This window comes from Heterocephalus glaber, unplaced genomic scaffold, assembly GCF_053883595.1.
Source record: "Heterocephalus glaber isolate CG9 unplaced genomic scaffold, H.glaber_assembly_v1.0 deba00001442, whole genome shotgun sequence".
In the NCBI taxonomy this organism is placed as follows: domain Eukaryota; kingdom Metazoa; phylum Chordata; class Mammalia; order Rodentia; family Bathyergidae; genus Heterocephalus; species Heterocephalus glaber.
The window spans coordinates 42,044,915-42,068,090 of NW_028258296.1; the positions used below are offsets into that span (position 1 = coordinate 42,044,915).

A 23,176-nucleotide genomic window follows, 5' to 3' on the forward strand; every position below is an offset into this window, starting at 1 on the left:
AACTTACTATGAAGAGCAAAAGTGTTGTGAGGTCAATCTGAGGAGGCCATGTTAAGGATTTTACTTTCATCCACAGAGCAAGGGAGAGCCACTGAAGTGAATAAACATGACAAATGATTAGTTAGATTTATAAAAATATCACTCGCTGTCATATAGAAAATGGGTTAATGTGATGAGTTTGGGAAAATGTAAAAGAGACCAAATAGTGATTAATGGATTGTTCTGGTGAAAGACAATTTTTAAATATATGCTACAATAATTTTATTGATGACAGAAGAAAAAAAAATCTTCCTTTCACTTGTAAAAGGTTTAACTCATTTTTCCCATTCTTGAATTTGTCCCCCTAAAAATTTGTATTTTTTTTCTGCAAGTAATGATAGCTACCATGGCTGCATTTTCTTCTGAAGCCACAATAGAAGGTCTGTTGAGAAGTTTTGACCAGATAATTTCAACAGATCCTTTCTTCCCAAGGACTCTGTTCATATGGGTTTCAAGCCCAGGGAGGTTGGTAGATTAGATCACTGTGTTGGCAGATTAGATCATCTTGGCTGGCCATCCCCTCCTCTACAGAATGAACGAGTTTGGTCATAAGTGCCTCCTTCCCATGTCTCTGTCTGAATGAGCTTGATATTGCTCAGTAGGACCTCTTCATACTTTTCATAGTCAATTAACTTAACAACTGCAATCATACTGGAAGATGGAAGGCTTCAACTTCGGCTCCATAAAATGTGTCTTCCCAATAAAGTGCAAAACATTCTCTGTTTCCTCCTTTTTCAATACTCCATAGGAATTGATGATTCTAGTACCTTTTCTGGCTTACTTGCCCAGATTTTCTTTGGGGTCCACTGTTGTAAATTTTATCTTCATATGGCACATCTGTGACAGATCTTGCTGGTTTAATCTGTCCTTCTCTTCTCCCAGTGGCATTTCTGTCTCACTATTTGGCACATCAATGACACTATAACATTTGACAGGATTCTGCTAATCAGTATTTATATTAAAATGTTTTCCAATGTTTACACACTGAAAGTTTCATTATTTATTTTTCATGATTTCCTCATACAAAAACTATTAAGATTACCTGTTTGGCTCTTTCTTTACCCACATTTTTGATTATTGAAACCTATGAATTCTTTTTTGTAAATTTTATTTTATTGGTACACTTTAGGTATACAAAATAATGACATTCATCATTGGAAATTTGCATCTTTACATAATCTCTCTTGTTCTTATTTTTTCCCCATTCCCCTGTGCTCCATGCAACCCCTCCATCCCTCCCTATTTACAAAGACTTTGTTTCCATTTTTTCATTTTCTCATATTAATTCCATTCCCTTCTTTCCTTTCCCCTATGCCTCCCACTTCCCCTGCCCCTTTGCCCCTTTTCTTCCTATTTCACATTATCTATTATACCTCTTAGTCCATGTTTACATTTTCACTTTCTCACACTAGAGAAACTATTCAGTATTTACATGTGTGTACTATTAATTTCACTTAAGAGTATCGCCTCAATGTGCATCCATTTAGCAATAAATATCTCTAATTCCTCATTTTTTATGGCTTAGTAGTACTCCATTTATTTTTTTTAAAAACACATTTTCTTTTTTTTAATTCTTTTATTGATACATTTTAGGTATACATCACAATTACATTTCTCATTGGGAACTTGTACCTTTACATAATGCATCTTGGTTCTTATTTTTTCCCCATTCCTAGCCCTCCCTTCGCCCCCTCCACCATTCCCTATTTACAAAGACTTTATTTCCATTTTTTCCATTTCTCAGCATTTTCCCTTTCCCTTCTTTCCTTTCCCCTGACCCTCCCACTACCCCTACCCCTTTGGACCTTTTCTTCCTATTTTACATTATCGATTATTCATTCTAATCATTGGTACATTTTAGGTATACAATATAATGACATTCATCATTGGAAATTTGCACCTTTACATAGTCTCTCTTGGTTCTTATTTTTCACCCTTCCCCAGCCCTCCCTTCAACCCCTCCAGTCCTCCCTATTTACAAGGATTTTGTTCCTATTTTTCCATTTTCTCATATTAATCCCATTCCCTTCTATCCTTTCCCCTAGCCCTCTCACTTCCTTCCCCTTTGCCCCTTTTCTTCCTATTTCACATTACGTATTATACATTTAGTCCTTATTTACACTTTCAGTTTCTCACACCAGAGAAACTATTTGGTATTTACACACATGTGTCCTATTTATTTCACTTAAGAGTATTGCCTCAATGGGCATCCACTTAGCTATAAATGTCTCTAATTTCTCATTTTTAATGGCTGAGTAGTACTCCATTTTATTAAAAAACCACATTTTCTTTATCCAGTCTCCAGTTGATGGGCATTTGGGCTGTTTCCAAGTTTTAGCTATTACAAACTGTGCTGCTATGAACATGAGCAGACATATATCACTGTGGTATGATTCTTTTAATTCTTTGGGGAAGATCCCCAGCAGTGGAATAGCGGGGTGAAATGGGACTTCCAGTCCTAGTTCTTTGAGGTATCTCCATACAGGTTTCCACAGTGGTTGCACCAGTCTACACTCCCACCAGCAGTGGAGCAGTGTTCCTCTTTCCCCACAGCCCTGCCAGCATTTGTTATTGGTTGATTTCATGATAGCAGCCATTCTTCCTGGTGTGATGTGGAATCTCAGCATTGTTTTCATTTGCATCTCTCAAATGACCAGTGATGTTGAACATTTTTTCATGTATTTATTTGCTATTTCTACTTCTTTGTGTGAGAAATGTCTGTTCATTTCAGATGCCCATTTGTGAATTGGGTCTTTAAATTTGGGAGCTCTGATCTTTTAAACTTCTTTATAGATTCTAGATAGTAGACCTTTGTCTGAGGAAAAGCAGGTGAAGATTTTTTCCCACATTGTGGGTTGACTCTTCACACTGCTGGTGGTTTCTCTTGCTGTGCAGAAGCTTTTTAATAAGAAGAGATCCCACTTGTTGATTGTTTGTGCTAGTTCAGGGGCAACTGCGGTTTTGTTCATAAAATCTTTTCCTACACCAATGTCTTCCAGAGTTCTACCTAACCTCTGTTCCAACTGGTTCAGAGTTTCTATTTTAATATTGAGATCTTTAATCTATTTCAATTTTAGTTTAGTGCATGGCAAGAGATATAGGTCTAGTTTTAATCTTTGGCAAGTTGAAGCCCAATTTTTCCAGCACCATTTATTAAAGAGGCTATCTTTCCTCCAGTGAGGATGTTTGGCTCCTTTATAAAAGATAAGATGGCTGAGTGTGTCTGGCATTGTTTCTGCATCTTCTAATCTGTTCCACTGGTCCTCAGGTCTGTTTTTTTGCCAGTCCCATGCTGTTTTTATCACAGTAGCTTTGTAGTATAGTTGCAGGTTGGGGATTGTGATACCCCCTACCATGTCTCTGTTACCTAGAATTGTTTTTGCTATTCTGGGTCTGTTCTTGTGCCAAATGAATTTTTCGGTTGCTTTCTCAAGGTCCGTGAAGTATGCTGCTGGGATCTCAATTGGGATTGCATTAAATCTATATAGCAGTTTTGGAACTATGGCCATTTTCACTATGTTGCTCTTTCCTACCCAGGAGCAGAGGATATCTGTCTATTTTCTGATATCATCTTCAATCTCTCTTTTCAGAGTGCTATAGTTTTCAGAGAAGAAGTCTTTGATTTCTTTCGTTAGGTTGATTCCTAGGAATTTCAGTTTTGTGGATGCTATTGTGAAAGGAATTGTTTGCCCTATTTCTCTCTCAGTGAGTCTGTCACTCGTGTAGAGGAAAATTATTGATTTTTGTGTGTTGACCTTGTAACCAGCTACTTGACTGAATTTGGTTATTAAGTCTAGAAGACTTTTGGTGGAGTTCTTGGGGTCTTCTATATATAGTATCATGTCATCTGCAAATAATGACAATTTGACTTCTTCATTTCCTATCTTTATTCCTTTTATTTCTTTCTCTTGTCTAATTGCTGTGGCTAATGTTTCCAAAACTATATTGCACAAGAGTGGTGATAGTGGACATCCTTGTCTTGTTCCTGATTTTAGTGTGAAGGATTTCAGTTTTTGACCATTTAGTATGATATTGGCTGTTGGTTTTTCATAGATGGCTTTTATCAGTTTGAGGTAGAGACCATCTATTCCAATTTTTTGTAGGGTTTTTATCATAAATGTGTGTTGGATTTTGTCAAATGCTTTTTCTGCATCTATGGAGATAATCATACGGTTTTTGTCCTTGACTGTATGGATATAGTGTATTACATTGATTAATTTGCATATGTTGAACCATCCCTGCATCCCTGGGATGAATCCCACTTGGTCAGGGTGTATGATCTTCTTGATGATCTTCTGCATTCTATTTGCCAGTATCTTATTAAGGATTTTCACATCTATGTTCATTAATGAGATTGGCCTATAGTTCTCTTTTTTGGTTGGTTCTTTCTGTGCTTTGGGGATCAAAGTGATGCTTGCTTCCAGGAATGAATTTGGGAGCATTGCTTCCCTTTCAATTTCATTGAAGTGTTTAAACAGTAGTAGCAGTAGTTCCTCTCTAAATGTCTTGTAGAATTCAGCAGTGAAGCCATCAGAACCTAGGCTTTTCTTAGTTGGTAAATTTTTAATTACCTTTTCAATTTCATTGATTAATACTGGGTTGTTTAGAATTTTTAGGTCTTCTTTCAACTTTGGTAATTCTTACATATCTAGAAATCTCTCCATTTCTTCCATGTTTTCCATCTTATTGGCATATAGGTTCTCAAAGTAGGTATTGATGATCCTCTGGATTTCTGCTGGGTCTGTTGTAATTTCACCCTTTTCATTCCTAATTGCATGGATTTGGGCCTTTTCTTTCCTTTTTCTGATAAGTTTGGCTAATGGTTTGTCAATTTTGTTCATTCTTTTAAAGAACCAACTCTTTGCTTCAGTGGTTTTTTTGTATCATTCTGTTAGTCTCCATTGTATTGTTTTCTGCTCTGATCTTTATACTTTCCTCCCTTGTATGAGCTTTGGGTTTGTCCTGTTGCTCTTCTTTATCTAGAAGCTTGAGGTTCAGCATCAAGTTGTTTAATTGGGCTCACTCTATTTTCCTAATATGAGTATTTGCTGCTATGAATATGCCTCATAAGACTACTCTCATTGTGTTCCATAGATTCTAATATGATGTATTGTCATTGTTATTTAATAGACGGAATTGTCTGATTTCTTCTTTAATTTCCTCTGTGACCCTTTGGTTATTCAGAAGTGTGTTGTTCAATTTCCATGTGTTTATGAAATTTTTGTGGTTTCTTTTGCTATTGATCTCTAATTTAATTACACTGTGGTCTGATATTATACAGGGGATGACTTCTGTTCCTTTGCAATTACTTAAAAAGGTTCTATGAATGAGTATGTGGTCTATTTTGGATAATGACCCATGTGCAGCTGAAAATAATGTGTATTCTGATTTTGTGGGGTGGAACACTCTGTAAACATCTGTTAAGTTCATTCATTCAAGAGTTTGAGTTCTTGTATTTTGTTGCTTATTTTTTGTCTAGTTGATCTATCTATTTGTGGCAGTGGGGTATTGAGGTTCCTCACTACTATTATATTAATGTTTATATGATTTTTCATGTCCATTAGTGTTTGTTTTATATAACTGGGCACACTTGTGTTTGGTGCATAGATATTTATGATTGTCATCTCTTCTTCTTGAATTGTTCCCTTTACAAGGATGTAGTGTGCTTCTTTGTCTCTCTTAATCTGTGTTGGTTTGAAATCCACTTGATCTGCAAAGAGGATAGCTACTCTTGCTTTTTTGGGGGTTCCTGTCACATGGAGTATTGTTTTCCACCCTTTAAGTTTCAGTCAATGAGTTTGTTTTTGAATTAAGTGTGTTTCTTGTGTGCAGTGTATTGTTGGATCTTGCTTCTTGACCCATTTTGCCAGCCTATTTCTTTTGATTGGTGAATCGACCTTGTATCCAGCTCCTCTACTGAATTTGGTTATTAAGTCTAGAAGACTTTTGGTGGAGTCCTTAGCAGTAACTACTGCTACTACTGTTTAAACTCTTCAATGAAATTGAAAGGGAAGCAATGCTCCCAAATTCATTCCTGAAAGCAAACATCACCTTGATCCCCAAAGCAGAGAAAGACCCAACCAAAAAACCATTAACATTGATGGTTATAACTGGTAAATATTGACTTACCTTTGTCATGACGTTTTCGTTTTGTTGGATTCTCCCCCTTTGCATTTAATTTCTTGTTGTGCCCGATGGATTCATTCTGCTGGGCTTCCTGGGACTGTGATCCTTGTTGTCTTTTCCCAGGATATTGTTTAAAATTGTTTGGAGTGCTGGTTTGGTATTCATGAAGTTCCTAAGGTGCTCTTTGTCATGCAAGTGTCTTATTTCTCCATCAATTTTGAAAGATAGCTTTGCAGAATACATCAATCTGGGTTGAAGATTATTTAGGGCTTACAATATGTCACTCCCAGGTCTTCTTGTCTTGAGGGTTTGTGTTGAGAAGTCTGCTGTAATTCTGATGGGCTTTCCTTTGTATGTGATTTATTTCTTTTTTCTAACTACTTGTAGAACTTTGTTCTTCTCTTGGCTTTCTGGAATCTTAACAATTTTATACCTATGTGTAGTTTTTGTTTTTTTTTTTATGAAGGCTAGTTGGATTCCTATATGTCTCACTTATCTGTATGTCAAGTTCTTTTCCCTTGTTTGGGAAGTTTTCTGCCATCACTTTTGTGAACAGTTTTTTTATGTCATCTGCACTGTCTCATCTTTCTTCACTGACTCCAATCAATCTTATGTTATTATTCTTTGCATCATCTAGCAGCTGCTGGATTGATTTCTCCTGGTCCCTTACAGTTTTAAAGCAATTTTTCTTTTCCTGGTCACTAATTACAATCTTATCTTCTATATCTGAAATTTTGTCCTCACATTGCCTCATTCTGCTGTGTAGACTTTCTGTTGAGCTTTTAACCTCCTGTAAATCTGTTTGCATTTGTTTTATGGATTCCATTTGTTTTCTATGTTGGGATTCCATCATGTTCCTCAGTTCTTCTCTACATTTATTAATCATGTCTTGCACTATGGGCACAATCTCTGCTGCTATCTGAGAAATTATTTCTGATTTCATTTTTTTCAGATCCTCTTTAGTTGCCAGTTCAGGGTGTCCAGGTTGTTGAGTATCAGAGTATTCCATCTGTTTCCATTTGAGGTTGTTGTAGTTGATCTGAAAGTCTGGTTTTGAGGCTTGTTTACTAATTGTCTTCTAATTTTGATGGGGGGGGTGCTACTGGCAGCCATTTGGCTCACCTCCTCTGTGCTGGGAGTGGTGCTACAGTGGCCTGGAAGCCTCCTCCTCTGTGCTGGGAGCACTGGTACATTGGCTCCTGTTACCTAACAGTTCTTGAGGAAGGGATTTCCTTTTGCCTCTGCATCAGAGGGACCTTTTCCTGATCTTCTTTGCATAGCATTATCTCTGGTAAATGTATCATCATTGTGCTAAGAACTTAGAGGATATGAAATATTTTTAGTTCTGCCATATCTACAATATGATCTATAGCATTTGATTCTCTCTTCAGCCCATACTTCAAATTCTGAAAAAAAATACTTACTCTTTCAGAAACTCTATTTCTAGGCAATCCACTGCCACCCAAAAATTGATTTTGAATCTTGGGTGTCTCTTTGAAAATGAGGTTTTTCAATTCTTACCCACCTGGAATCATTTTGAGAACGATGTCTTACTTAGTTATTATTTTTTATTCATTTTTTCTTTCTAAAATTAATTTTATTGGTACATTTTAGATATACATAATGATCATACTCATTACAGGGAATTTGTACTTGTACGTAATATATCTTGATTTGTCTTTTTTTTCAAAATCCCCTCCCCCCTCTTTCACCTGTCTTCCTTTACTTATTTATAAAAGCTTTGTTTACATTTTTTCCCTTCTATTCTCTTTTTATTCCATTTTGTTCAGTATTTGACATTCTGTGCTGTACCTGATGAAGCTTCTGTGGCTGTGACTTAGGTTCTTCCACACTTAAAGTCCCCATTGTAGACCCCAAGAAATCAAATAATGTACTTTGTGATGAAGGCCTTGCATTTCCTAGGCGCTCTTCATCTTCAGATCTTACCTGACTCCTGCCTTTTCCTCTGCCTCTTAGAGTTGAACCCATAACAGCTTTCTGTTTATTGCTGTTAAGCAATAGCTTCAGTGTTATTTCTGAGTTGTTGAACTCATAAGAGCTTGCTGGATGCATCCTTAATGAAACTCATTTCTGTTATATACTTCAGTGCCTTCTCATCAAACAATGCTCTATAGACATATTCAGCTTTCTTTTCTGATTTGGTTGACTTTCCTTTCTATAAAACTTTCTTGTTTCAGTCACCAACAGCATTCATATTGAAATTACTTCTGACACTACTCCCTCCTCCTCCAAAAGTCTTGGCTTCTTTGCTCAGCCCATTTTATTTTATTTTTTTGAGACAGGGTCTAACTAAGTGGCTCAAATTTGCAATCTTTCTGCCTCAACCTCCCAAAGTAAAATTACAGATGTGCATTACCACACCCAGATAAAAAGATACTTTCTTGAACTAATTGTGGTTTTAATGGAAATGAAGAACAGGAGAAATTACTTACAATTTTCTTTCAGAAGTCAGGTTTAAAGTCCAGGCTATTGTTCTCGCATTTCCAACTCTGTTTCCACATTTGTAAAATGGGGAATTTGTAGGTGCCATGTGCAATGACTGTTACGATGAAAGGATATATGGACAAAGGGAAGTTTAGCAAGGTCACAGAGCTTAAAAATGATGGTGCCAAGATCTAACTCAAGCTATCTCACCATTACATCCTCTCCTTTTGTGGGGGGAGCCAGAAAAGTTAAATGAGATGTGTTTATGAAATGCTTAGAGTCATACTTTGGCATAGCAAAAGGTCCCACCAAATGTTGCCAATGACTCTGATTGCTAAATAAAAAATCCTGTATATATTTTTAAACACCCAGATAACCAAGTTATAACATGATCATATGCTTTGGTGTCAATCACCTTATAACAGGATAGTTTTAGAGTTCAATTTGCAATTTTACCAAGGTTTTAAAAGGAGGAGGTGAGACATCAGCTTGTATGGGAGAGGTTGTCCTCTGTAGACTACTGTCACATGTCTCCTTTGATGGTTGCTGTGGTGGTTCTGACAGGGGATATCAACAGCAATGAATGACATCCTGATATCCTCATCTGAACAAACCAGGTGATGAAAGCAGCTCCTTCCTCATATTGTAGTCTTTCATGCTCACCTCACTGGCATATTCTTGTTTATTCAATAAGAAGAGCACTGAATTCCAAAATGCTAACTCAGTACTTGACAATATTCTGTCAAGTGGTTGACCTACCTGTTAACAGAGCTCTTATGAGACAGTATCAAGCCTTCATAAGGTTTAGGCCTGCTGTGTAGCAAATTTAACTGGTTCAAGGCATGCTTTGGAACCCAACTGTATCCCTAGTGATGCCACCAGATAGAAAGAAAGAAAGAAAGAAAGAAAGAAAGAAAGAAAGAAAGAACGAACGAACGAACGAACGAAAGAAAGAAAGAAAGAAAGAAAGAAAACAAATGAATCTGGTAGTATAGCACCAAAGTCAGATTGCAGGGAGGTAGGTCATTGTCATCCCCTGTTTTGCTTACCACTTCCATCTGGAGATGTCTGAATGCCTAGAATACAGAGACCTTCCATAGTGGAAGCAGGAAGAATAGATTAAGGGGAGGAGAAATTGCTGCATTTTCTATGCTTTTCTTTTATCCACACACTCTTTAAAAAGGCCTTCTTTTTTTTTAAATCAGCAGGTGTTAAAGAATGTTTATTTAGATCAAAACTTGGGTAAAAGCTAGAAAGAAGTGAAGAAAACTGCCAAGAAATCAAGTTATCCCAGAAGCCATGCAGTAGTATTTATGTTGTTATACATATTTGCAGACATATAAAGGGCCCTGAAATTCCATACCAAGGGGAGAGTGGAGTCATTGTCCTTGCCTGAAGTTCATAACGCACACAACACTGGTGGAAGCCTCATATACATGAAAATCATACATTGTGTCATGGAGGTTCAGGTGGCAATAAAACCTGAAATCAAAATGGTTAACCTTACATTTGAAAAAAGAGATCCATAAAATGAGTCAGCTAGGATTATATCATAAATAGTACTCTTAAAGAAACTTCAGAGAACTGAACCAGGTTACACTTTCACAGAACATCTGCTTCAGAAACTGTAACCAGTGGATGTCTGTCACTTTACCTAAATGCCCATTCCATCATGAATCTGCCTATGCAACTTATTGAGTAATTGAGAAAATGTTCTCTGTATCACTTTTCAACATTTTTAATTCCCAGCCTCTTCTATTATTACTATAGAATGAGGTAAAGCAAAAATGCAATTCTAGTGTGTTTCCCAAAAGCACAGACTTGATGCTAATACAAAAAAAGAAAACAAGTTGCTTCCTCTTATTGTTCAAATAGGCAAAGAGCAATGAATAGAAATAATATATTCAACCAAATAAAACACTTCTTGGTGACCCAGAAGGAGACTTAACGATTATGCCTGAGGCAAATGTGTCCATTAAATATAAATCTGAGTTGGCCCCTCAAAGGGTATTACGGTCAAGTTTTAGCACAGTCCTCCAAAGTCTCCCCAGAACTGGCCTTGCTATTTAAGAAAAGAAATAAAGCCTTACAGTGCCAAAGAAAGTAAGGAAGCCATTTTTTTCTTAATCAGTGTGAAACTCACATCTTTCAACTTAAAACGTGTGTGACAAATGAAGGAAGCTAAGTGTTAGATATTGCTGTGTTGATTACTTGGCCAACCCAAGAAGACTAACATGGAGTTAAGCTAATAATCTTTTGTACTCCTGGCTCCTTCTGTTCTAACATGTCTATAACTGTGTCTCCTGTGGAGTTCTATTGTACTTGTTGAATCCCTTTCTTCTTTCAACACAGCATGGATTCTGAATTGTTTCATTTGTGTTCTTTTGTATAATCAGAACTTTGAAAAATAAATTGATAAGACTATTTAGATTTTAAATAGCAGTTTACTGAAAAATTATGCTTATAGAAAATGATAAGTACCTAATTCCTTACTTCCTACCCCCAATTACATGTATTTACTCTTACTCTATCTTCCACATTTAAAAGTACCTACCATAATGAATGGAACATAGTGTGAACACTTTTTGGAGAAAGACTTATAAAAGCTTAGTAAATTTTATATTCTTAAATTTAGAGTAAAGAGGATGGAATTACAGGATTTGAGAGTATAAGAAGTCTTAGAGAACTTCCATCCCACAGCCTTTTGCAGAAGGAAGAAAAGAGGCTCAATTAGGTCAAAGAGGCAGCATTTTATATAGCAAGAGGGGCAGGGCTTTGCGGTCAGCCAACATTGGATTCAATTAGGGCATGACCACATAATTCACAAGCAGGTTATTTAGTGCAGGGAAACCTTCATTTCTTCATCTGCAAAGGAACAAGACCACCTACTTTATAGGTTTCTTGTGAGGACAGACATTAAATAATGCCACTAATTAACATGTGTCAAGGTACCGAGTAAGCACTCAGTATATACTGTGCCTTCCTTTGCTTGTCTTTCCCCTAGACCCTTAGTCAGTATGGAGTGGAAGTGACTCAACAAGTCTCCTGATCCCCACTTAGTGACTGAGAAGGCTGAGTTATGGCTGGTCTGCTCAAAGACATTCTCATCACAGATACCCAAGTAGCCAAAGAAATGGATTCCATTTCCATTCCAGTGGGAGGGGAAGAGGGGGAGGAGCAGAGATCTCAGTTTGGACTGTAGGACATCTGTGAGTGCTGAGTTGCTATTGTCTACTCTCCAGGAATTTCCCTGTGCAGTTGTCTTGGGATGCCTGTGGAGACCATTTCAAGGAATATCCCTTCCCACTGTGAACACCAGCATTTGCAGATACAAGTTCCTTATATGAAATGGTGTGGTGTTTGCATATAACCTATGAACATCCTCCCATATACTTTATCTCTCAACTACTTATAATAACTAATATAATGCAAATGTTGTACAAATAATTGTTATACCATATTATTTAGGAAATTAATGACAAGGGAAAAAAGCCATACATGTTCAGTACAGCCACATTTGTTTCCTGAATATTTTTTGATCTGCATTTAGTCGAGTCAGTGGAGATCCAACTATAATTTTAAAGGAAGTGAATGCTTCAATTCTGTAAGCAAGGCCAGCAACGTGCCTCAGGAAAAGGAATAGGTAAATATATTGAATACATCCTCAGAAACAGGGACCAAAATCTTCACACTCACAGATGATCATTATGTCAGAACACTCTACCAGGGGGAAGCAGCTACCATTTATTAAGCATCTACCGGGAACGAAGCATGGTCTTCACTGGCTTGTGAACTAGGTGTTGTCATCCCTATTTGCTGAAGCAGGCTCAGAGAAGTAGAGGATACAATCCAAAGGGTATAGGGTAGGAAGTGTCAATGTCAGGAGTGACAGGGAAGCGTATGTGACTTCAAAGCTCACATTGCTTCCTCATACTGACAGCCTCCCAGGATTGTTCACTTTAACACATAGCAAATAAGCCTGTTCAAGTAAGCTTGAGTCATTGGAATTGTAGTAATCTGATCACAAATCATTGACCCTGGCCATTGTGATTAAAGGCAGGCCCTATTTAGCTGAGTGGTTTCGCCGCCTGCCTCAAAGGCATGCCCTACAAACTATTCCCACAGGAAGGCATAGTAACAACCAGAAGATTCCTTTACTTATAGAAGGACAAAATAATTGCAAGACAATTGGCAAGATTATAGAAGAAAGCATCTCACTTTTATATTTCATAAGAAAACATTTTCTAATCAATTTTTAAATATCCACTGATCAGAGAGGCTAGAATACATTCACTATGAGAAGATGTATTATTACTTGTTCTTTGTTTCTTTATCAAGGGAGACTAAGTAACCTTTTTAAAAAGTGAGAAACTCAGGATTAAAAGTATTCTAAAATTTTTTAAAATATTTGGAAAGAAAAGCCACAAATTGGGCCAGGGATTTAGCTCAGTGGTTCCACCGTCTGCCTCACAAGCACAAGGTTCGAGTTTGATTCCTGGTACCCCCCCAAAAAAGCCACAAATTGTGTCAGCATATATATTAGAAAGTCCAAATAACAGAATAAGTCTCAATTTTTCAATCAAATTATTATTTATTTAAAAAAATAATTCCACTATAATAATGGAGAAATGATTTGGTTTATTTCAAGTTAATGGTGACTGAACCACTGGTTGTTAATTTTCTAAATCCTGTGCTAATATTATAGAATACTTGTCTTTTAAGGCCTATTTGGCTATCTGTAACAAGACTCCAAATAATCTCATATACCTATCTGTATTAGCTTACCTTTGCTGTGATAAAATACCTCAGATAAATACTTTAAGGAAAAAAGATTTATTTTGGCTCCCCTCTAATCAGCTGGCTCCATTACTATGGGAATGTGCTGAGGCAGAGAAGCATAGCAGAGAGAATGTAATAGAGCACAGCTGCTCAACTCACAGTAGCTGGAAAGCATAAAGAGGGGAGACCCAGAAAGGAAGGAGCTGGGGACAAAGAGTCCCCAAGGTTACATCCCATGACCTATTCTCTTCATCTAGGCCCATCTCCTAACTTTCCCCCACTTCCCAGCAATGCCATCAAATTTTGGATCCATCCATGGGTCAATCCACTTATGAAGTTAGGGCCCTCATTATCTACGTGTCTTCCAAAAGCCACACCTCTGGATATTGCCACATCTGGGAACTATGTCTTTACTACATGAAGTTTTGGGAACACTCCAGATCCAAACCATAACAGCATCCAAGCAGAGCAGTCCAAGCCTGTTATGGCAATCTGTTACATCAGAGATGAAACCCTGTATCTTTTTCTCTGTAACCTGTCCCATCTGGCTTCCATGGTTATTCTAGCTCCTACTGTCACATACACATGTAAAGAGAACAGAATAAAAGGAGAAAAGGGGACAGACTCCTTCAAGAAAGACTCCTTCCCCTGAAGGATATATCCTAGAATTTTCACATAGTGTTTAACTGAAGCTGGGAAATTTTCTTGGGTAAAAATTCTGTTACTAGGACAGAAAGAAAGACCAGGTAATAAGGATAACTGCTATGAAGGCTGAATCCACTATCTATGATGTGGATCTTAATGGGGCAATTTGGAAATTACTCTGTCAGAAGCTATTTCAAATTGTAAAAATTTCACAAATTTCATAAGACATATTCATTTACAACTGAGCAGGATGCACTCCAGAAATGCACACTGAAAGAAAAATGTGACAAGGTAAGGCAGGGCTATGGCAGATAAATGACCTTGGTGGGTCCTTGCAAAAATAGCATGGTATCAACCTCCACCTTTGTATCACTGGAAACTGTTACAATGTGATTTCCCATTTAATCTGATTGTCACTTATTTTTAAACTTTTTGGGGGGGAGTACTGGAGATAGAACTATTTTTCAACTTTTTTAAATGATGCTCTTTTAAAAAAATGTATGAGTATCACCAATTTTTATTCCAAGGTAAATATCACTTATGATTAACACTTTCTTTCCCTCCACATTTTAGCACATTGTGGTGGCAAATTAATTTAATGAGAAAGCTCTGACAAAGTGGAAAATTGTTTCATTTTTCTTGCATACATTATTAATCTATGGCAGAAAACTATAAATTCAAGTCATGAACTGAAATGATACCTGGAAAAAAGAATTCAGTGAGCTTAGAACAGTATGGTATCAGCTAATGTTCCTTTGAATTTGATTACTCTTGTTTTCAATTTCAGATAAATTCAATCTTATGCTTATGCTATTCAATAATATATCTTTGTATGGCAAACTAGATTGCAAGAAAATATTTAAATGTTTCCCAAATAGGTGTGGAAAATCTTTCATTTCTGTATCTCTCTCTGTATGCTCTGTAAGAAACAACTAATTCTGAAATGGCCAATGGTCATGTTAGTTTTTAAAACCTAGCCTATGAGCACCATTTACATAATATAATTTGTAACAAATACCTTTATATGTAAAAAAATCAATCACTTTTATTGATAACTTGAAGGACCTATTAGACTTTATTAGTCAGTGTTTTATAAAGCTGTCAGCAAGTACTGCTCTTTACTGGTTTGCAGTGGTACCACAAATCGTAACTCATGGTGAGCTACCCAAGGTGTGAAGATTTTATGTGCTCAGTATTATGTTAAATCACATGTGTATGTGAAGGTCATCCAGGGGCCCATTGGGAAGTATTCTTCTTCACCCCAGGGTTTACAGTGGCTCTTTGCTATTTTTCCTGGGTTATCATTTCCTCATTTGAAATCATGTCCACCAGAATTTCATAACTTTTCTCATAATATTACCTTACATACATTAGTGATCATCTTGGTCCTTTTGGCAAACAATACTCATGGACAATGAATGAACACTTTCACAGATTTTTCACAGAAATCTCACACATGGAACATAATTAAGACATGAAAATGAGTCAAGCATTTCAAATCATGATAAATATGGAAGGACACCACATCAAATGCATACTAAAAATCCTTGAAACATTTTTCTATGCTCTCAAAACTATTAAGAGCAGCATCAGTGTGTGGATATTCTTTATCGTGATTTGTATCGTAATGTTTCCTGGCAATAACTTTAGAGCTTCTAATTTTATTTTCTCGTTATTCTGAATTGTTATCATGCTTTTCATTCTTGGCCACATATTTAAATGACATTTAGCATTTTCCACAGCACCAAATTTAAAAATTTGGTAAAAACGGGATTATGGGACAATTAAACCTTCAATTTGATCTTGGTCATGAGTCCAGGATTTCTGGGCTCTCTGCTACTGTGGCTCAGCAGCTTGGTAGCACTAGACAAAGTATTCCAGTCTCTCATTCTCAGGAGTTATTATAAAGACATGAAGTGGGAATCCCATCCAAGCTTTTCTGGCTTGAAGTAGTATCTTACTATAGAAGAAGGTACAAATATGTAATTGTAGAGTTTGCAAGCTTGAGCTTATATGACATCACAGTGAATAAGCAAAATCCTACTTTGCTACAACAAACATTATCTCAGATGTATGCCACACTTTTCCCAGAGGTGCTCCAGATAGTCAGCAAAAGTCATGAATTAAACTGTCTTTCCCATAAAACTTTTCTGTTATTCCTAACTATTGCAGAGATGTTGTAAAACCTTTGTTTCATCATATTGTTGTGGCAAAGTGGGAGTCGAAATGATCTTTTGGAGACCAGGAGAGTTGGGTAAAATAAGAAAGAAATTTATTGTCAGGCAATGGCCAGTCTCAGGAAACAAGTTTTTATAGACTGACCATGAGTTAAGAAAGTTTTTCCTTTATATAACATTTACAGAGTAAGAAGTTTAAGTAGTGGTTACACAGCTGTGTAAAAAAACAGCAAGGGACTTTTTATAGTTTTAAGGTGAGGGGCTTACATAAACAATTTCAAGGCTGTTCTCTTATCTCTCTGGGAATAGAGGGAAAAGGCCCACTCAGTAATTTTAAAACAGGGACAGGCTGACACAGACACACAAAACACAAAAATGACATATTTCTGCTATATTGTTATTTTAAGCTGACATACAGTTCATGAACTGATGTGTTACAGTAATTATTCTCTCCACGTTATGTTTGACAGCTCTTTCCACTTCAATATCATGTTCTTTTGGGGAGATACCTAGGAAAATTTCTATAATCTTATTTTAATAAACATTTTATACTTTTTCTGCATACTTAGTTTGAAAATATCCCATGGATAGTGTCTATTCATTTATATAATTATTCCCTTTACTATCCATTAGCAAACCTGGGTGAAAAGTAGTGGTACAGGAACACTATATGTGTATTTTAAGCTTTATTCCCCACTCTGTCTTGTTTTTTCTCCTTCTTGGTGAGGGTCATAACTTATGTATCCTTGTAAATGGCCTAAATTTTTTTTTCTGGATAATGGGAGTAGTACAAATTTAAAAGGAGAAAAAAGAAAACTGCAGAAAATTTCAAAAATGAGCTGTTTATATAAATTAATAAAATAACAATATGAACTGATATCAATGTAGAAAACATAATCACATGGCATTGAGGATGCTCCATAGTGTTCTGAATCTTTGGGACATAGATGTACTTTTCTCAAAAGGCTCATGTAACACATGCTGAGTACAAATAGGATTATTCCTGAAGGAGTTGCTTAAGCAAATTTAAAAAGAGATTTGCTGTACATTTCTGTCAAATCTTAAAAACAAAATCCTAAATAGGAAGAAAATGTTCAAATGGGAAGGGCAATGAGGGAGGGAGGAGGGAGAAAGGAAGGAAGGGAAAAGGAAAAAAAGAATAGAAGGAAAAAATGGAAACAAAGCTTTTGTAAATAGAGGAAAAGAGGTTAAAGAGAGGGAAGGGTATTGGGAAAAAAAGAAAATCAAGATATATTATGTACAAGCCAGGCGTGGTGGCACATGCCTGTAATCCCAACGCTCTGGGAGGCAAAGGCAGGAGGATTGCCACAAGTTCGAGGCCAGCCTGGGCTACAAAGTAAGTTCAGAGCCAGCCTGAACTACAAAGGGAGACCTTGTCTCAAAAAACAACAAACAAAATAAACAAGATATATTATGTAAAGGTACAAATCCCCTACGATGAGTATGATCTTATGTATATCTAATATGTACCAATAAAATTAATTTTTAAAACAGTCCTAAATCTGTCCTGGGGATTTAGCTCAGTGGTTCTGCCACCTGCCTCAAAAGCTCAAGGATCCAAGTTCAATCCCCAGACCAAACAAAACAAAACAAAAAACAAAAAACAAAACGTCCTAAATCTTTAGCCACACTAGCTTCTTCCAACATGCTAGGAAGCCTCAAGGTCTTTGAAGTAATTATTATCTCTGACTGGAATATTCTTCCTCCTCTCCTCTATGGAATCAGCTCAATTTCTTCTTGAAACCTTTGCTCAGTGCCACCTTCTCAGAGGTCTACACTGATCACTCTATTTTACATGGTAATCCACCCTCAACTTATCACTCCAATATCTCATATCCTACTCTATTCTTTTATTCAAATAAAATAGATCATTAATTAATTAATTATTATTATAGAGTCTATCCTTTGCTTATCAACTGAATCTCTTTTTCTCATCACCAAATCTCAAGCTTTCTGAACAACGTACAAACAATACATTCAATTAATATTTGGTGGGATTTTTTGCATTTTTGAACATTTGAATGAAAATGAAAATATTAAGACTATTTTCACTCTTAAAAGAACCGGTTTGCTTAAAATTATTTAAGAAATAAATTCTGCCAGAAATCCCACCACTGTACAGAATACTCATTTCTTTTTCTATTTCAACAACTACTATTTTAGAATAACTCACTGTCTACCTAGCTTCATACAGTAGCCTTCTGATTGCTCTCTCTGTATCTAGTATCTCTCCACTTTGATTCTTTAAGAGCTTTTCTCCAGGTAAATTTATAAAAACTAAAATCACATTATTCATGGGGTTTCGCTGCTTGGAACTTTAATTGTTACATATTTATCTTCTGGATATATTTCAAACTTCTCCCTGGGGAATTCAAGGATCATTGACTTTTGGACTTCTATAATTTTCCAAATATGATATTTTAATTTCAGTGACTGCAATTCTCCCACCATGTCCTGAAAATGGCTCACCTTTTCTGGTTTCCTTGAATTTACAGTCTCCTTCCTGTTGAAATTTCCTACATTATTTACCTATCAAATCCTAAAACATCTAGCTCAGTGTCATATCTGCTTCAACAAATGCTCTCTGATCTTGGAATAGATCAACTGTATTCATTTTTAGTCTTTCAAATTTGCATTTCGGCTTTTAACTTTACACTGTGTGATATTGTTATAAAATTCTCAAGTAAAACTTAAATGCTTTAGTGTAGACATTACATCTTATACTTTTGGATCTTTTTTTTCAGAATACTAGATACAGCATTAATATAATAGATGGCTTAAAATGCTTGTGTGTTAAATAAGCAAGTAAATAAATGTCAGAATTTATGCTGATATATTATAAATAGAAGATGCAATCCTATAATATGGAAAGTAAATAATGGCTAATATTTGCAAAGCATTATTTTGTTTTTACCAACCATATTTATTCTTCACTACAATCTTACAAAATACTTAACATATTCCCATTTTACAGCTGAGGAATAGGGGGCTTAGAAACGTTAAGCCAGTTAACCAAGGCCAATTGTTAAGCATTGTATAAAGGACTTGAGTTCTGGTCACTGGAGACTTACTAATGTAGTATACATTATTTCACAGTAGCTTCAACTTGGATACACAGAAAACATTTATGTATGCATATGCATATAACATGTTATGTATGTATTATATGCCATATATAATTTTATTGATAAATTTTTAATCTGAAATGTTTCAGGGGTTCTGACTCTTATGGAAATCTGATTGTAATAATTTTCAAGGGTATTTTCCACAGATATTAGTAGCTAGTGCTGATAAATAAAGTCCAGTAATCACTGACTGATTTTGAAAATAATTAACTTGAATAAAATATCCAAAAGCTTTTAACATCTCATGACTGGATTTTTTGGTAGTTTTCAGAGAACTGGTGTTTACCAGGCAAGTAAAATACATTTCTGGGAGAGATTATGTCAGCTTATAACTAAGCATATGTTCCAGAAATTGGGTCTCAGTGATCATGGTTACATATTAACTGTATTATGTGGCAAATGCTTGATTTCTTTCTGTCTTTACAATATGATTTCAAAGTCCTTGGCTTTTATTCCATTTAATCTTTCAGGGAATCAAACTTATATCCCACTTAATTCAGATATATAGAAATTTATATACAACCTTTAAAAAATCAGAGATCCTATTTTATTATCCAAGAATATCAAAGATAGATTTATTTTTATCTTAGCTTTCATTTAAGTTCATCTCAACCTAGAAGCAGGATTCAAAATGTAAAATCTGGAGCAAACTTTAAGCTAGTTACAGTCAAACTTTATTATGCTTAAATAAGAATCACCTGGGAGGATGCTGACTCAGTGAATGTGTGATGGGGCTGGGATCCCACCTTTTGCAAGTTACAAAGGCCATTCTGAGACAGGAAGTCTATGAAGCTCACTTTGAGAACTACTGCTGGACAGTCACAAAGCTCAACTTCTCTTCTTTTAGATGAGCTAGTTAAGACATAGAGAAGTGAAATAATATATGCAAATTTACATGACAAGAAAGTATTGTAACACAGGCTTGGTCTCTTTGCTCCTAGTTCAGTGCTACTTGCACTATGTCTCAAGGGATTTTCTGAAAAATTCATTTGAAGTATCTAAACATGTTATAGATTTTTAAGCTAAACATTTCTGTTGCTGAAGTCCTAAGTCATATTTCTAAATACTTTAGTAAGCTGAAAACATCCAGCTTTCCAATCAATCAATTCTTAATACAAGGATAATTGCAATATTCTGACAATAACAAAGGTATGTATATGTACATATATGTATACATTGTAAATAATAACTGACCATCTAGTCATCTTTCTTTATTTTAACTTAGCTTTGACAGTAGTGAGAACAGATAGAGTTTTAGGGCCGTGGCTGAGGAAACAGGTGATTTCTGAAGTCATTTTACATGAATATCAAGAAAACCGATGCTTATAAATGCAACAGGCAGTGGGAGTACGTGAGGAGGGCAGGGAAAAGAAATTAAAAGATGATTCATTTTTTTCTCACCTCCAACATAGTACTTCCTGACCTTTTGGTCATAAACTGTGTTAGAGCTTACTTAATCATCCCTAGTTAAAAAAAAGAAATTTGGATTCTGTTTGTACATAAGAAAGTACTTGGTTACTGGTATAATCAATGTGTTGCTATTTCCTTCCATTATGTACAATTATTTCTAAATTTCTTGACTTTTAGTATAATTTTCTATTTTATTCTTTCTTGTTGTCAAATAGTTTTTCTTCAACAAGGGTTGGAATAAAAAAAATGACAGAATAGCAAAATGCAAAGTATAAAAGGATGATTGAAGCCTGGTCCTTTCTGTCTAAACCTTAACTACCTGGCATTTATACTTACTAATTATTCAACTCTGCATGGTTCATGCATTTCTTGTCCTTGTTTAGACACTTGGACCTTGGGTTTCTGGTCTTCAGTCTTCTCTGCCATGACATTCTTATTTAGTCAGTGCTTGATCAGGGAAACCCAACTAATTTTAAAACCAGTATGAGTGCAATATTTATTAGGAAGATGTGGGTTCTCCCAAAAGATACATATACTGTATTTCAAAAGTGCATAGAGAAAAGTACAAATTATTTTCTGCCCTAAATATTTCTTTTTTCAACACAGATTACCAAGAACTAAATGGAGAGTACTTGATTCTGTTAGGTTGAGAGACAAAGTTGCCATTTTTGGTAGGTCAATAATGGTCAATTATTAGCATGTTCATTTGTCCCAATCTAATAGGACATTTGTCCTAATCTAATTCCTTTTCTTTGTCTTTGTCTTTATTACTCTCCATTCTGTTAGTTTTTCAATGTGAAAATACTTCTATTCACCAAAAAGACTATCTGTATAGGGTCATAACATACCAAAGTACTTGTAAGTGTCAAATAGGCTTCTAGACTTCAGATTATTATATGAACCTTTCTAGTTTTGCTTCACTTGCTTTCTTGTCACAATGTCTTTTTTTCCCTTTAAATAAGCACTTACTCATCTTTTGAGGTGAGGTGCATTTATCACCTCATCTACCCAGATTTGCCTAGGAGCCCCAAGGAAAACTGTACATCTTTTCTTTGGGGCCTTCCTGCTCCCTGTGGGTTTCTCAGTTTCTACACCAGTATCACATTATTTGTTTGCAAGTTTGTCTTCTCCAATAGTAAACTGGAGGAAATGCCTCATTCTTCTTATTTTTAATGCAGTCCCTAACAAATAAAATATATTAAAGTTATGCCTGAGGAAGAGGAAAAAGAAAGAGAGATATGAACAAAAAATAATTTTATGAGATGGTAGGAAACTAACAATTATGTTACTTTCTATGGGATTTCCAAGCTGAAAGAAATGACAATCAAATTTATTCATGGCTTACTGAAGTGAGAAGAGAATTCGTAATGCCTCATTCCTTTCCCTCACAAATTGGGGCAGAATTTAAGAGAATTAGCCATTTCTGTAGCAGAAAAAACCATATTGCTAGAGAAGATGGCAGCCTGCTAGGAAGTAAAGGCCACTTGGCATCTTCGCATGAATCTGCTTTACTAACTAGAAGCCAATGTCCAGCTTATAATCACTACTTCCATTTCATACAGAAGCAAAAGGAATGGGAGCAATAGAGCGGCTAAAAACAGCAGTCAAGCTAATAATTTTTTTTTGTTTTTTGGTACCGGGGATTGAACTCGGGACCTTGTGCTTGCAAGGCAGGCGCCGGAACCACTGAGCTAAATACCCACCCCAAGCTAATAATTTTATAACAGTAAGTCTCAAACTAAATCTTGAAGTACCAAGTCAAGAAAATCAGGAAGATGTATCTAGGCAAAGTACACCTCAAAGCAAGGCATCCTGTGATCTTGTATTACTCCTCTATGTCACTTTCCTATTGTTGGAATATCTTGTGCCATTGATGTTCTTGCTGCAGTAATTCACTAAATTTTAGGTGAGTCATTATTGCATTTGGTTCCTACTTATATAACAGTACAGGACTCCCTACCCAGGCGAGAGAGAGAGAGAGAGAGAGAGAGAGAGAGAGAGAGAGAGAGTGCTCCATTTTAGTTTGGATGAATGGCCAGCCAAATAGAGAATTCTGTGAAAATTTACCCCATTTTTGGGGCATAAAATGAGTCTCTACACTTGACTATGGCAACGATTTTTCCTTAAGCTATCTCTAGTAACATTAAATATGCACATTACTGTTACATGTCCAGCTTTCCTTTTCCAACATGATTGTGAGCACCCTGATTTAGTTTGGCATTTTCCTCAGCACCTAGGAAAGTTCCCAGTGGCACTGAGTTCTATCAATGTTCACTGAATTGTAAGACTATATATTGGGATGGAATTGATGGTAAGATCTCTAAATTAGAAAAGGGATGTTACTCAGTCTTCCTCCACTTATTTTTCTCAATTTAAAAGACTGCTTTTTGGTTGTTCTAGTATAGTTGA

The 23,176-nt window shown here is 36.0% G+C and overlaps 1 pseudogene; it reads right to left on the bottom strand.

Annotated features, from left to right (window-relative positions):
- Window positions 1-518: 518 nt before the first annotated feature.
- Window positions 519-8,716, bottom strand: LOC110351038 (tudor domain-containing protein 3-like; annotated as a pseudogene).
- Window positions 8,717-23,176: the final 14,460 nt, after the last annotated feature.